Source organism: Sapajus apella, unplaced genomic scaffold (genome assembly GCF_009761245.1).
Source record: "Sapajus apella isolate SASKATOON/1434 unplaced genomic scaffold, GSC_monkey_1.0 scaffold31, whole genome shotgun sequence".
In the NCBI taxonomy this organism is placed as follows: Eukaryota; Metazoa; Chordata; class Mammalia; order Primates; family Cebidae; genus Sapajus; species Sapajus apella.
In genome coordinates this window covers 1,835,606-1,847,858 of record NW_022436971.1, presented here as the reverse complement: position 1 = coordinate 1,847,858, position 12,253 = coordinate 1,835,606, and positions in this window count along the sequence as shown.

Genomic DNA, 12,253 nt, shown 5'->3' with positions numbered 1-12,253 from the left:
GTACAACAGGCTTTCCCTCCTGCCCCTCAAGAGACAGAGTCTCATTCTCTTGCCCAGGCTGGAGTACAACGGTGTGATCATAACTCACTGTAACCTCAAACTCCTGAGCTCAAGGAATCCTCCCACCTCAGCCATCCTAGAAGCTAAGACTATAGGCACATGACACCATGCCTGGCTAAATTTTCTATTTTTCATAGAGACAGTCTTACTATGTTGCCCCAGCTGGTCTTGAACTCTTGGCCTCAAGGGATCCTCCTGCCTTGGCCTCTCAAAGAGCTGGGTTTATAGGCATGATCCACTTTGCCCAGGCTACATCAGGCTTTTAAATATATCAATTGGGCTGGGTGTGGTGGCTCACACATGTAATCCCAGCACTTTGGGAGGTACGCAGATCACTTGAGGTCAGGAGTTGGAGACCATCCCAACCAACATTGTGAAACCTGTCTCTAGTAAAAATACACACAAAAAAAATAGCTTGGCATGGTGGCTCATGCCTGTTGTCCCAGCCACTCTCGAAGGTGAGGCAGGAGAATCACTTGAACCTAGGAGGCAAAGGTTGCAGTGAGCCGAGATCACAGCACTGCACTCCAGCCTGATATTAGAGCAATTTGATATTAATATAATCATCCACTAAACAAGACCTAAACTCTTCTTTAACAGTTAAAAGTTTTACAACCTTATTTTTCTTCTACTACTCATGTTTTCATTACACTTTTTTCATTGAATCATATTCTGCTATATTTTATGCTTTACTGATCATTCTTTTCTGCAACCAAAATATGTATATAAATTGACATTAATTAAAAAATTATTTTCTGTGACCACAGGGCTACTATATGTGTTAAATTTTGTTTGGATTTATTATTATTACAATATTATTAGTCCATAATTGATCAAAACAATATGTATTACTTTAAATAATAATTATGAAGCATAAAATGTAAAATTTTATTGGAAAGACATTCTTAATGACAGTTGGTAGGGTTGAATTTTTTCCAATAGTTATTATATATGTGAATATTACTTATTGCTAGAATGGGACTGAGTTTGAAATTAGTTCTCTTCCTATTTTTATTTTTATAGACAAGTTCTGAGAAATCTAGTTTGCATAAATTAGATGGGCAAGGAATTTCATTGTAGGAATGCTAGTCGGTTCTTTGAATACCTCTGAATTACATAATAAAAACCATATAATGATTTATCATCAAAAGTTATTTTCAATGCTCTATTAGCTGACAACTTAATTAGATCTTGCTTTAGTTTTATTGAAAGTAAATACTTGGAAATCATCCAATCTGTTACTCAGTCACAAGTGTCATCCAAATTCTCAGTTTCTGGAATTATACCAACAAAGCTTTCTGAAGACACATCAAATGTTTATTTATTATATCTGATATTTTTTCACTTAGAGGCACCTTGTTTAAATTGATATACTCAGGAAAGGTTCAGGAAGTAAAAATGTTAATTTCAATACATTTTTGCTAAATTTTTGGGATCAAATCCTTTTATCTTATCACATGCTTTAAATGTATTTTCAGGCCAGTAATGGTGGCTCACACCTGTAATCCTGGAAGTTTAAGACCAGCCTGGTCAACATGGCGAAACATTGTCTCTACTAGAGGTACAAAAATTAGGAGCTGGGCACAGTGGCTCACGCCTGTAATCCCAGCACTTTGGGAGGCTAAGGCAGGTGGATCACAAGGTCAGGGGTTTGAGACCAGCCTGACCAACATGGCGAAACTCCATCTCTACTTAAAAATACAAAATATTAGCTGGGCGTGGTGGCGCACACCTGTAATCTCAGCTACCTGGGAGGCTGAGGCAGGAGAACTGCTTGAACCCGGGAGGTGGAGGTTGTGGTGAGCCGAGAGCATGCCATTGCACTCCAGTCTGGGACCAGCCTGGGCAACAGAGCGAGACTCTGTCTCAAAACAAAACAAAAAAAGAAATACAAAAATTAGTCGGGCATGGTGGCAGGCGCCTATAGGCTGAGGAAGGAGAATCACTTGAACCCAGGAGGTGGAGGTTGCAGTGAGCCGAGATTGTGCCATTGCAGTCCAGCCTGGGCAACAGAAACTCTGTCTCAAAACAAACAAAATATTTTCATTAACATGTTGGAGCTGCAGACTTAACTCATTTATGGAAAACATCTGTGACATTCTTATTGGCAAAGGCAGTCCTCACTGTTAAACTAATCGGCCAAATCAAATTACTTTCTATCAGAAAAGGTTTCTCATTTTTAAATTAAAGTAATCATGTTAATATGTGCCTTGTAACAATCATTTCGCTTCTGAATCTTAACAAATATAGATGGACATGGCATGCAGACTTCCTTTCCTGGATGAATTATGATATAAGAGTGTTCACTGTTTCTCACTGATTCTTTTTTTGCTTTACTCTTATGGGACTCTCCTTCACATGTGATGCATTTTTGAACAATAGAGCATGAAAAAGATCATTCAATTTAAAATATTTAGAATATTCCCTTCCTTTGGTACCTTACGGCTTTTATGCTCCAAGCCAGGCTCAAAGGCTCAAAGGGCTGTGTGAGTGTGAGCTCTTTTGTATACTGGGTGAAGGGAGGCTGGGGAGGGGAGGCCAGAAAGTAACCTTGACATGAGTCTTCAACTACAGCAGATCCTTTTTAGGAAAGTACATATGGAAGTTGAGAACCTGGGAAAAACAAACCCCTTAAATCCATTCATGCCTGTGTGCCTCTTCTAATGGCTTTGTGAACCACCAAGACACAAAGTTCTCTAGTTTTGAGACCCTTGTTTCAAAAGATCGCCTGCTCCCTGGGCACCTCCACAGGTGCTGTATAGCTATCACCAACATGTCTCCTGGGTGGGTCTCTCTGAGTAGCTGGACCCAATTGGAAGTTTGTAATGAGAATTATAGGAAGCAGCTGAAATGCCCTACAGAGGAGGTTCCAGAGTTATTGCCTTGAGGAGGCTTATGAAAAAGGCTCCCACTAGGCACCCAGCAGTGCAGCAGGTGTGTTTAGGAAAGGCTGGCCAGCCAGGTGGTGAGCTGCCAAGAGTCTTCACCAGGCCTGCAGAACTTCAGAGACTCGCTGTAGTCTAGGTCAGACTCCCTGCCCATCAGCACGTGTAGTGGGGTCTACAGCTCACAGAACTGAGTTCTCAAATCCAGATGTCAGTGTGCTAATTTATAAGGAGAAATTATTGGCATGGGGACTGAACCCCAAAATCTATAGGCAAATCTATTTGGAATGTCAAATGATAAGCTAGGACTCAGGACGAGATGGGATGATTGAGATGAATTGGGGGTGGGGCCAAGATGGTGGACTAGAGGCAGCTTATGTGTGCTGCTGTCATGGAGAAGAAACAAAAGGACTAGTGAACACTGACCTACAGGCTGATCATCTGAGAAGCCATGCTGGGATCCATCAGGGCAGCAGAGGAACACAGAGAGCATAAAGGAGTGAGGCCAGGCACCAGCTGTATGGGCTCAGCATGAAGCCAGGAGAACCTCTCCAACACAGGACAGAGTGAGTGAGTGAGAGTCCCCAGGGTGACTCATGCTCTCCACAGGGATCTGTGCAAGACAGGGAATAGGAGAATCCTCTGGGCACCACACCCACCCATTGTGCTTCTAGACTGAGGCAGAGAGCCACTTAGACATTTTATGGGGTCACCTCTCGAGTCCAAAGGGACCTCTATAAGCCTTGGGCCCTGGAGCAGACCAGCCAGCACCATAGCCCCAGTAGAGGCTGCAGTTACCATGCCTGGGAGCAGTAAGGTTGCTCCACCCACCCATGCTGGGCAGACCTCAACACCAGCTTCTGGCCCAGCAGTCTCACTTCAGCGTGAACTCCGCCAGCTACTACCACCACCCCCACCACTGGTAGCCAGGTGGGTGACACCTGCTAGAGCTTCCAGCCCAGTGCCCTGCCACTGTGTGAACTCAGCTAGAGGGTGCAGGTTTCTGTTGTCCAGGGAAACATCTGAACAGCAGAGTGAGTGACCCTACCCGCCCCCTGCCTCTGGTAGCCAGGTGGCTAACAACTGCTAGAGCTTCTGGCCCAGCAGCTCTGCTTCTGTGTGGATTCAGCTGGTGGGTGCAGCCTCCTGTTGTCCCAGGAAGCACCCAGATGGCAAGGTACATGACTCCACCCACCCTCACCACTGACAGCCAGGTGGACAACACCTGCTAGGGCTTCTGGCCCAGCAGTCCTGCTTCTGTGTGAACTCAGCCGACAAGTGCAGCCTTCTGTTGTTCCAGGAAGCACAAAGACACCAGAGCAGGCATTCTTACCAACTCCAGCCACTGGTAGCCAGGCAAGCCACACCTGCTAGAGCTTAAGGCCCAGTAGTCCTATTTCTACCTGAATTTGTCAAGGGATACAGCCTCCTGTTGCCCTGGAAACACCCAGACAGCAGGGCAGACAACTGTACCCACCCACCTCCTCTCCTGTAGCCAGATAGGCCACACCCAATAGTTTCCAATCCAGTGGTCATGCTTCTATCTGAACTCTGCAGGCAGATACAAGCTTGTGTTTCCCCAGGAAGCACACAGACAGAAGATTAGAGCTGACCTGGCAAGGTTATGGGCCAACTGTGGCCCTTGCCTGAGGGAGTTTGGGAACACCCAAAAAAAGAAATGCAAGTAGAGAGACGGTAATTGGAAGGGGCTCCTCCAAGACCTAGGAGAGGACTAGAATTGAAGGCAGTAAACCAAACCCATCTTATACCATAATCAAACCCCTAAGGGCATCAAAGAAGAAAAAAAAAAACTTCCAAAGGACAGCAACTTTAAAGGTTGAAGGAACATCAGCCCACACAAATGAGAAAGAGCTAGCACAAAAACTCTGGCAAATCAAAAAGTCAGAGTGTCTTCTTTCTGCCAAATGATCACACTAGTTCCCCAGCAAGGGTTCTTAACTGGGCTGGAATGACTGAAATGACAAAAATAGAATTCAGAATATGTATAGGAATGAAGATCACCAAAATTCAGGAGAATGTCAAAACCCAATCCAAGGAAGCTAACAATCACAATAAAACATACAGGAACTGACAGATGAAATAGACTCTATAAAAAAGAATCCAACTGATCTGATACAGCTGAAGATCACACTACAAGAATTGCACATTGAAACTGCAAGTATTAACAGCAGAATAGACCAAGTTGAGTAAAGAATCTCAGAGCTCGAAGAATAGCTGTCTGAAATAACCCATTCAGACAAGAATTAAAAAAAAAAAAAAAAGAATAAAAAAGAATGAACAAAACCTCAGAGAAATATGGGATTATGTAATAATATCAAATCTATGACTCATGGCACCCATGAAAGAGACAGGGAGAAAGCAAGCAACTTGGAAAATATATTTTAGGAGAATGTTCCTGAAAATTTCTTCAACCTTGTTAGAGGCCAACATTCAAATTCAGGAAATGCAGAACCCCTGAGAGATATTACTCAAGACCATCCCTGTGACACATAATCATCAGACTCTCCAAAGTTGACATGAAAGAAAAAATGTCAAAGGCAGCTAAAGAGAAAGGGAAGGTTACCTACAAAGGGAACTCCATCAGGCTAATGGCAGACCTTTCAGCAGAAACCCTAAAAGTCAGAAGAGATAGGGGGCCTATATTTAACATTCTTTTTTTTTTGTTTGAGATGGAGTCTTGCTCTGTTGCCCAGGCTGGAGTATAGTGGCATGATCTCTGCTCCTCGCAACCTCTACCTCCTGGGCTCAAGCAATTCTCCTGTCTCAGCCTCCCAAGTAGCAGGGATTACAGGTGCCCACCACCATGACCGGCTAATTTTTGTATTTTTAGTAGAGACAGGGTTTCGCCATGTTGGCCAGGCTGGTTTCAAACTCCTGACCTAAGGTGACCTGCCTGCCTCAGCCTCCCAAAGTGCTGGGATTAGGTATGAGCCACCTCGCCTGGCCTTAGCATTATTAAATAAGAAAAATTCCAACCAAGAATTTCATATCTGGCCAAACTAAGCTTCATAAGTGAAGGAAAAATAAGATCATTTTCAGACAAACAAATGCTGAGGGATTTTTTTTTTTTTTTTTTAAATCCCAGGCCTGCCTTATAAGCAGTCCTGAGAGGAGCACCAAATATGGAAGGGAAAGACCATTACTAGCCATTACAAAAACACACTTAAATACACAGACTAGTGACACTATAAATCAACCACACAAACAAGTCTGCATAATAACAAGCTAACAACATGATGACAGGATCAAATCTGCACATATCAATACTACCTTGAATGTAAATGGGCTAAATGGCTCAATCAAAAGGCACAGAGTGGCAAGCTGGATAAAAAAGCAAGACCCAATGGTATGCTGTCTTCAAGAGACCCATCTCATATGCAATGACATCTGTAGGCTCAAAATAAAAGGATGGAGAAAACTTTACAAAGCAAACAGAAACAGAAAAAAGCAAGGGTTGAAATCCTAATTTCAGACAAAATGGACTTTAACTTAACAAAGATTAAAAAAAGATAAAGAAGGGCATTATATGGTAGTAAATTCTTCCCAATTCAACAAGAAGACCTAACTATCCTAACTATATACACACCCAACACAGGAGCACCCAGATTCATAAAGCAAGTTCTTAGAGACCTATGAAGAGATTTAGATTCCCACACGATAATAGTGGGAGACTTCAACACCCCACTGACAGTATTAGACAGATCATTGAGGCAGAAATTTATGAAGCTATTCAGGACCTGAACTCAACACTTGACCAAATGAACCTGATATATATCTACTGAACTCTCCACCCCAAAACAACAGAATATACATTCTTCTCATCACCACATAGCATATACTCCAAAATAAATCACACAATCAGACATAAAACAATACTCAGCAAAATAAAAAAAACTGAAATCATACCAACCACATTCTCAGACCACAGTGCAATAAAAATAGAAATAAAGACTAAGAAAATAATTAAAACCATATGATTACATGGAAATTAACCTGCTCCTGAATGACTTTTGGGTAAATAATGAAATTAAGGCAGAAATAAAAAAAAATGTTTGAAACTTATGAGAAAAAAAGATGTGACATACAAGAATCTCTGGGACACAGCTAAGGTGGTGTTAATAGGGAAGTTAATAGCACTAAATGCTCACATCAAACAGAAAGATCCCAAATTAACAACCTAATGTTACAACTAGAAGACTAGGAAAGCATGAGCAAACCAACCCAAAAGCTATTGGAAGACAAGAAATAACCAAAATCAGAGCTGAGCTGAAGAAAATTGAGACACACAAACCATATAAAAGAACAACAAATCCAGAAATCGGTTTTTGAAAAAATAGTATAGATAGATCACTAGCTAGATTAATAAAGAAAAAATGAGAGAAGATTCAAATCAACACAATTAGAAATTACAAAGAGGAGGTTACTGCTGGCCCCACAGAAATACAAAAAACCTTCAGAGACTATTTTGAATATCTCTATGCACACAAACTCCAAAATCTAGAAGTAGATAAATTTCTGGACACATGCAACTTCCTAAGACTGAACCAGGAAAAAACTGAATCCCTGAACGGACCAATAATGAGTTCTGAAATTGAATCAGTAATAAAAATCCTACCAACCAAAACAAACAAACAAAAAATGCTCAGGACCAGAAGGATTCACAGCCAAATTCTACTTGATGTGTAAAGAAAAGCTGGTACCATTCCAACAGAAACTATTCCAAAAAACTGAGGGAGAGGGACTCCTCCCCAACTCATTCTATGAGGCCAGCATCATTCTGATACCAAAACCTGGCAGAGACACAACAACAACAAAAAAGAAAAATTTAGACTGTTATTTTTGATGAACATAGATGCACAAATCTCAATAAAATTCTAGCCAACTGAATCCAACAGCACATGCAAGGTTGGTTCAACATATGCAAATGAATAAATGTGATTAATCACCTAAACAGAACAAAAAATAAAACCACGTGATTATCTCAATAGATACAGATCTTTCTGATGATTTTCAATAAAATTCAACATCCCTTCATGTTAAAAACCCTCAATAAACTAGGCATTGAAGGAGTACACTTCAAAATAATAAGAGCCATCAATGACAAATTCACAGCCAACATAATACCAAATAGACAAAATTTGGAAGCATTCTTCCTGAAACCAGCACAAGAGAAAGCTGTTCTCTCTCACCACTCCTACTCAACATAGTATTGGAAGCCCTGGACAGAGCAATCAGGCATGAGAAAGAAATAAAAGGCATCCAAATAGAAAGAGAGGAAGTCAACTATCCTCCTTTGCACATGACATGATTCTATATCTAGAAAACCTCATAGTCTTTGCTCGAAAACTCCTTAATCTGATAAATAACTTCAGCAAAGTTTTTTTTTTTTTTTTTTTTTTGAGTCAGAGTTTCACTCTTGTTACCCAGGCTGGAGTGCAATGGCGCAATCTCGGCTCACCGCAACCTCCGCCTCCTGGGTTCAGGCAATTCTCCTGCCTCAGCCTCCCGAGTAGCTGGGATTACAGGCACGCGTCACCATGCCCAGCTAATTTTTTGTATTTTTAGTAGAGACGGGGTTTCACCATTTTGACCAGGATGGTCTCGATCTCTTGACCTCGTGATCCACCCGCCTCGGCCTCCCAAAGTGCTGGGATTACAGGCGTGAGCCACCGCGCCCGGCTCAGCAAAGTTTTAGGATACAAAATCAATGTACAAAAATCAGTAGTATTCCTATTCACCACCAACATCCAAGCTGAGAGCCAAATCAGGAATGCAATCCCATTCATGACAGCCACAAAAAGAATAAAATACCTAGGAATACAGCTAACCAGGGAGGTGAAAGATCTCTACAGTGAGAATTACAAAGCACTGCTCAAACAAATCAGAGCTGATACAAACAAATGGAAAAATATTCCATGCTCATGGATAGGAAGAATCAGTATCATTAAAATGGCCATATTGCCCAAAGCAATTTACAGATTCAATGCTATTCCTATCAAACTGCCAATGACATTCTTCGCAGATTTATAAAAAGCTATTTTAAAATTCACATGGAATCAAAAAGGAGCTCGAATAGCTAAGGCAACCCTAAGCAAAGCTGGAGGCATCACCTTATCCAACTTCAAACTATATACTACAGGGCTACAGTAACCAAAACAGCATGATACTGGTACAAAAACAGACATATAGACCAATGGAACAGTAGAAGGAGCCCAGAAATAATGCCACACACCTGTAACCATTTGATCTTCAACAAAGTTGACCAAAAAAAAAAAAAAAAAAAAAAAAAAAAGGGAAAGGACTACCTACTCAATAAATGGAGCTAGAATAAATGGCTAGCTACATGGAGAAGATTGAAACTTGACCCCTCACTTACACCATTACAAAATCAACTCAAGATGGACCAAAGACTTATATATAAAAACTCAAACTGTAAAAACCCTGGAAGATAACCTAGGAAATGCCGTCCTGGACATAGGTCTTGGTGGAGATTTCATAATGAAGACACCAAAAGCAATTGCAACTAAAACAAAAATTGACAAATGGGATGTAATTAAAGAGCTTCTGTGCAGCAAAAGAAACTATCAACAGAGTAAACAGACAACCTACTGTGAGAAAATATTTGCAAACTGTACATCTGACAAAGGTCTAATATCCAGAACCTATAAGGAACTTGAACAAATTTACAAATAAAAAACAACCCCATCAAAAAGTAGGCAAAGGACATGAACAGACACTTTTCAAAAAAAGACATATATGCAGCCAAAAAACATATGAAAAATGCTTAACATCACTAACCATTAGAGAAATGCAAATCAAAACCATGAAATACCATCTCACATCATTAAGAATGGCTATTATTAAAAAGTCAAAATAATAGACGTTGATGAGGTTGTGGAGAAAAGGCAATGCTTATGTAGTGCTGGTGGGAGTGTAACTTAGTTCAGCCATTGTAGAAAGAAGTGTGGCAATTCCTCAGTGAACTTAAAACAGAATTACCACTTGATCCGGCAATCCCAAAGGAATATAAATCATTCTATCATAAAGACACATGCACGCATAAGTTCACTGCAGCCCATTCACAATAGTCAAGACATGTAGTCAACTTAAATGCCCATCAATGGTAGACAGGATAAAGAAAATGTGGTATATACATCATGGAATACTATGCAGCCATAAAAAGAATGTCATGTCCTTTGCAGCAACACAGATGGAAATGGAGGCCATTATCCTTAGCAAACTAACACAGGGACAGAAAACCAAACACCACCTGTTCTCACTTATAAGTAGGAGCTAAATAAGAACACATGGATATAGGAGTGGAGGGTGAAAGGGGGAGGGGATCAGAAGAAACACCTATCAGTCACTATGCTTATTGCCCAAGTGATGAAATTATCTGTACACCAAACCCCTGTGACACACAGTTTACCTATATAACAAACCTGTACATGTACCCCTGAACCTAAAATAGAAGTTAAAAAAATAAAAAGAGATGAATTGAATGCTTAATTATCTGGCTAAGATAACAAGATGTATCAGCCTTGCCACGGAGACCAGATGTGGTGTAGCAAAAAATATATTTGGTCTTTGTTCCTGGTTCCTGGCAGAGAACTCGTAAAACTCTTGTAATTTACTAAGGGATCTGAGTGTCTTTTTTTACTCATGCTAATGAGATGACTCATTTCTGGGACGCGGGATGGGTACTAGATAGCTTCTGGGTAGGGGTTGATCACCAGAAGAACCAACCCTGTGATTAGAGGATCGGAACTTTTACCCTCATCCCGACTTCTGGGAAAGAAAAGTGACTGGGGATTGAGTTCAATCATATAGCCAATGATTCAATCAATAATGCCTACATAACAGAAGCCCATATAAAAACCCTGGAGCAACAAGGTTTAGAGAACTTCCAGGCTGGTGAACACATCCCTGTGCTGGGAGGGGCATGTGTCTAGAGAGGTGTGGAAGCTCTGTGTCCCTGCCCTATACATCTCCATTTGGCCATTCCTCACTTGCCTCCTTTATAAGAAAACTGCAATCATAAGTGCAGTATAGCCCTTTCAGGAGTTCTGCAGTCATTCCAGCAAATTACCAAACACCCCTGTCTTGGCACTCCTCCTCAAATCTGTAGCCATGTCAGACAGAAGTGTGGGTAGTGTGGGTAGCCTGGGGACCTGGGACTTGTGCTTGGCATCTGTAGTGGGGACAGGCTTGTGGGAACTGAGCCCCTTAACTTGTGGGGTCTGCATTAACTCCAGTTAGCTAGTGTCAAAATGAATCGTAGGACCCTTGGTCAAATAATTATTGTGGGAAACTACCAGGTTACTAAAAGGGTTTGTTCAAAGGCCTTTCCACTTTGAATAGGCCCAACCAATGTTACTCCAGTTGTTCTTATCTGAGCTTCCTGGCTGATCTTTTTTTTTTTTTTTTTTTTTTTTTTTTTTTTTTTGAGACAGGTTCTTGCTGTGTCACCCAGCCTGGAATACAGTGGCATGATCATAGCTCACTGTAACCTCAAACTCTTGGGCTTAAACAACCCTTCTGCCTCAACCTCCTGAGTAGTTGGGACTACCGGTGTGGGCCACCATGCCCAGCCATTTTTGCATTTTTTGTAGAGATAAGATCTTGCTATGTTGCCCAGGCTGATGATAAACTCCTGGGCTCAGGCAATCCTCCTGCCTTGGCCTCCCAAAGTGCTGGGATTATAGGCATGAGCCACCGCACCCAGCCCCACTTCCCTTTTTTTGTGGTTACACATTCCTTCTACACACATATCAATATGTTCACATGTTCAAGTCTTGCAGGCTTGAGAGCCATTCTTTGCATGTGTCTGCTCCTGTCCATTCTGTTTTGATGACACAGCTTAACTTTAGCCTGACGTATTGATAGCTCAGTCTTTGTTTATCTTTGGGCCTTGGCATCCCTGCCCTTTTTTGGAGTTGTGACTAGAAGTCCTCAAATGCTTCCTAGCTTGTTGTACAAACCTCACAAGTATCTTTATATTTTACATCTCTGGACTGCAGAGGTGTGACTGTCCAGCGTCACCATGATTTCATACTATCTGGAATTTAAAGAATAACCTGCTTCTCCAGTGTCTGATTCAGCTAGTTCAAATGTCTGCAGTATTTTCTTTCATTCTCACCCACTGAGACACCAAGACTGTTTGAGATCCAACCCATAAGCAGAGGGGGCTGATAAATAACAGCTGAATTACATGAAACTCCTGCCTGCCAAAAAAAACCTCTCAACTGCATATTATAAGCTATGGTGTAAAATTCCTTTCTTGTAAA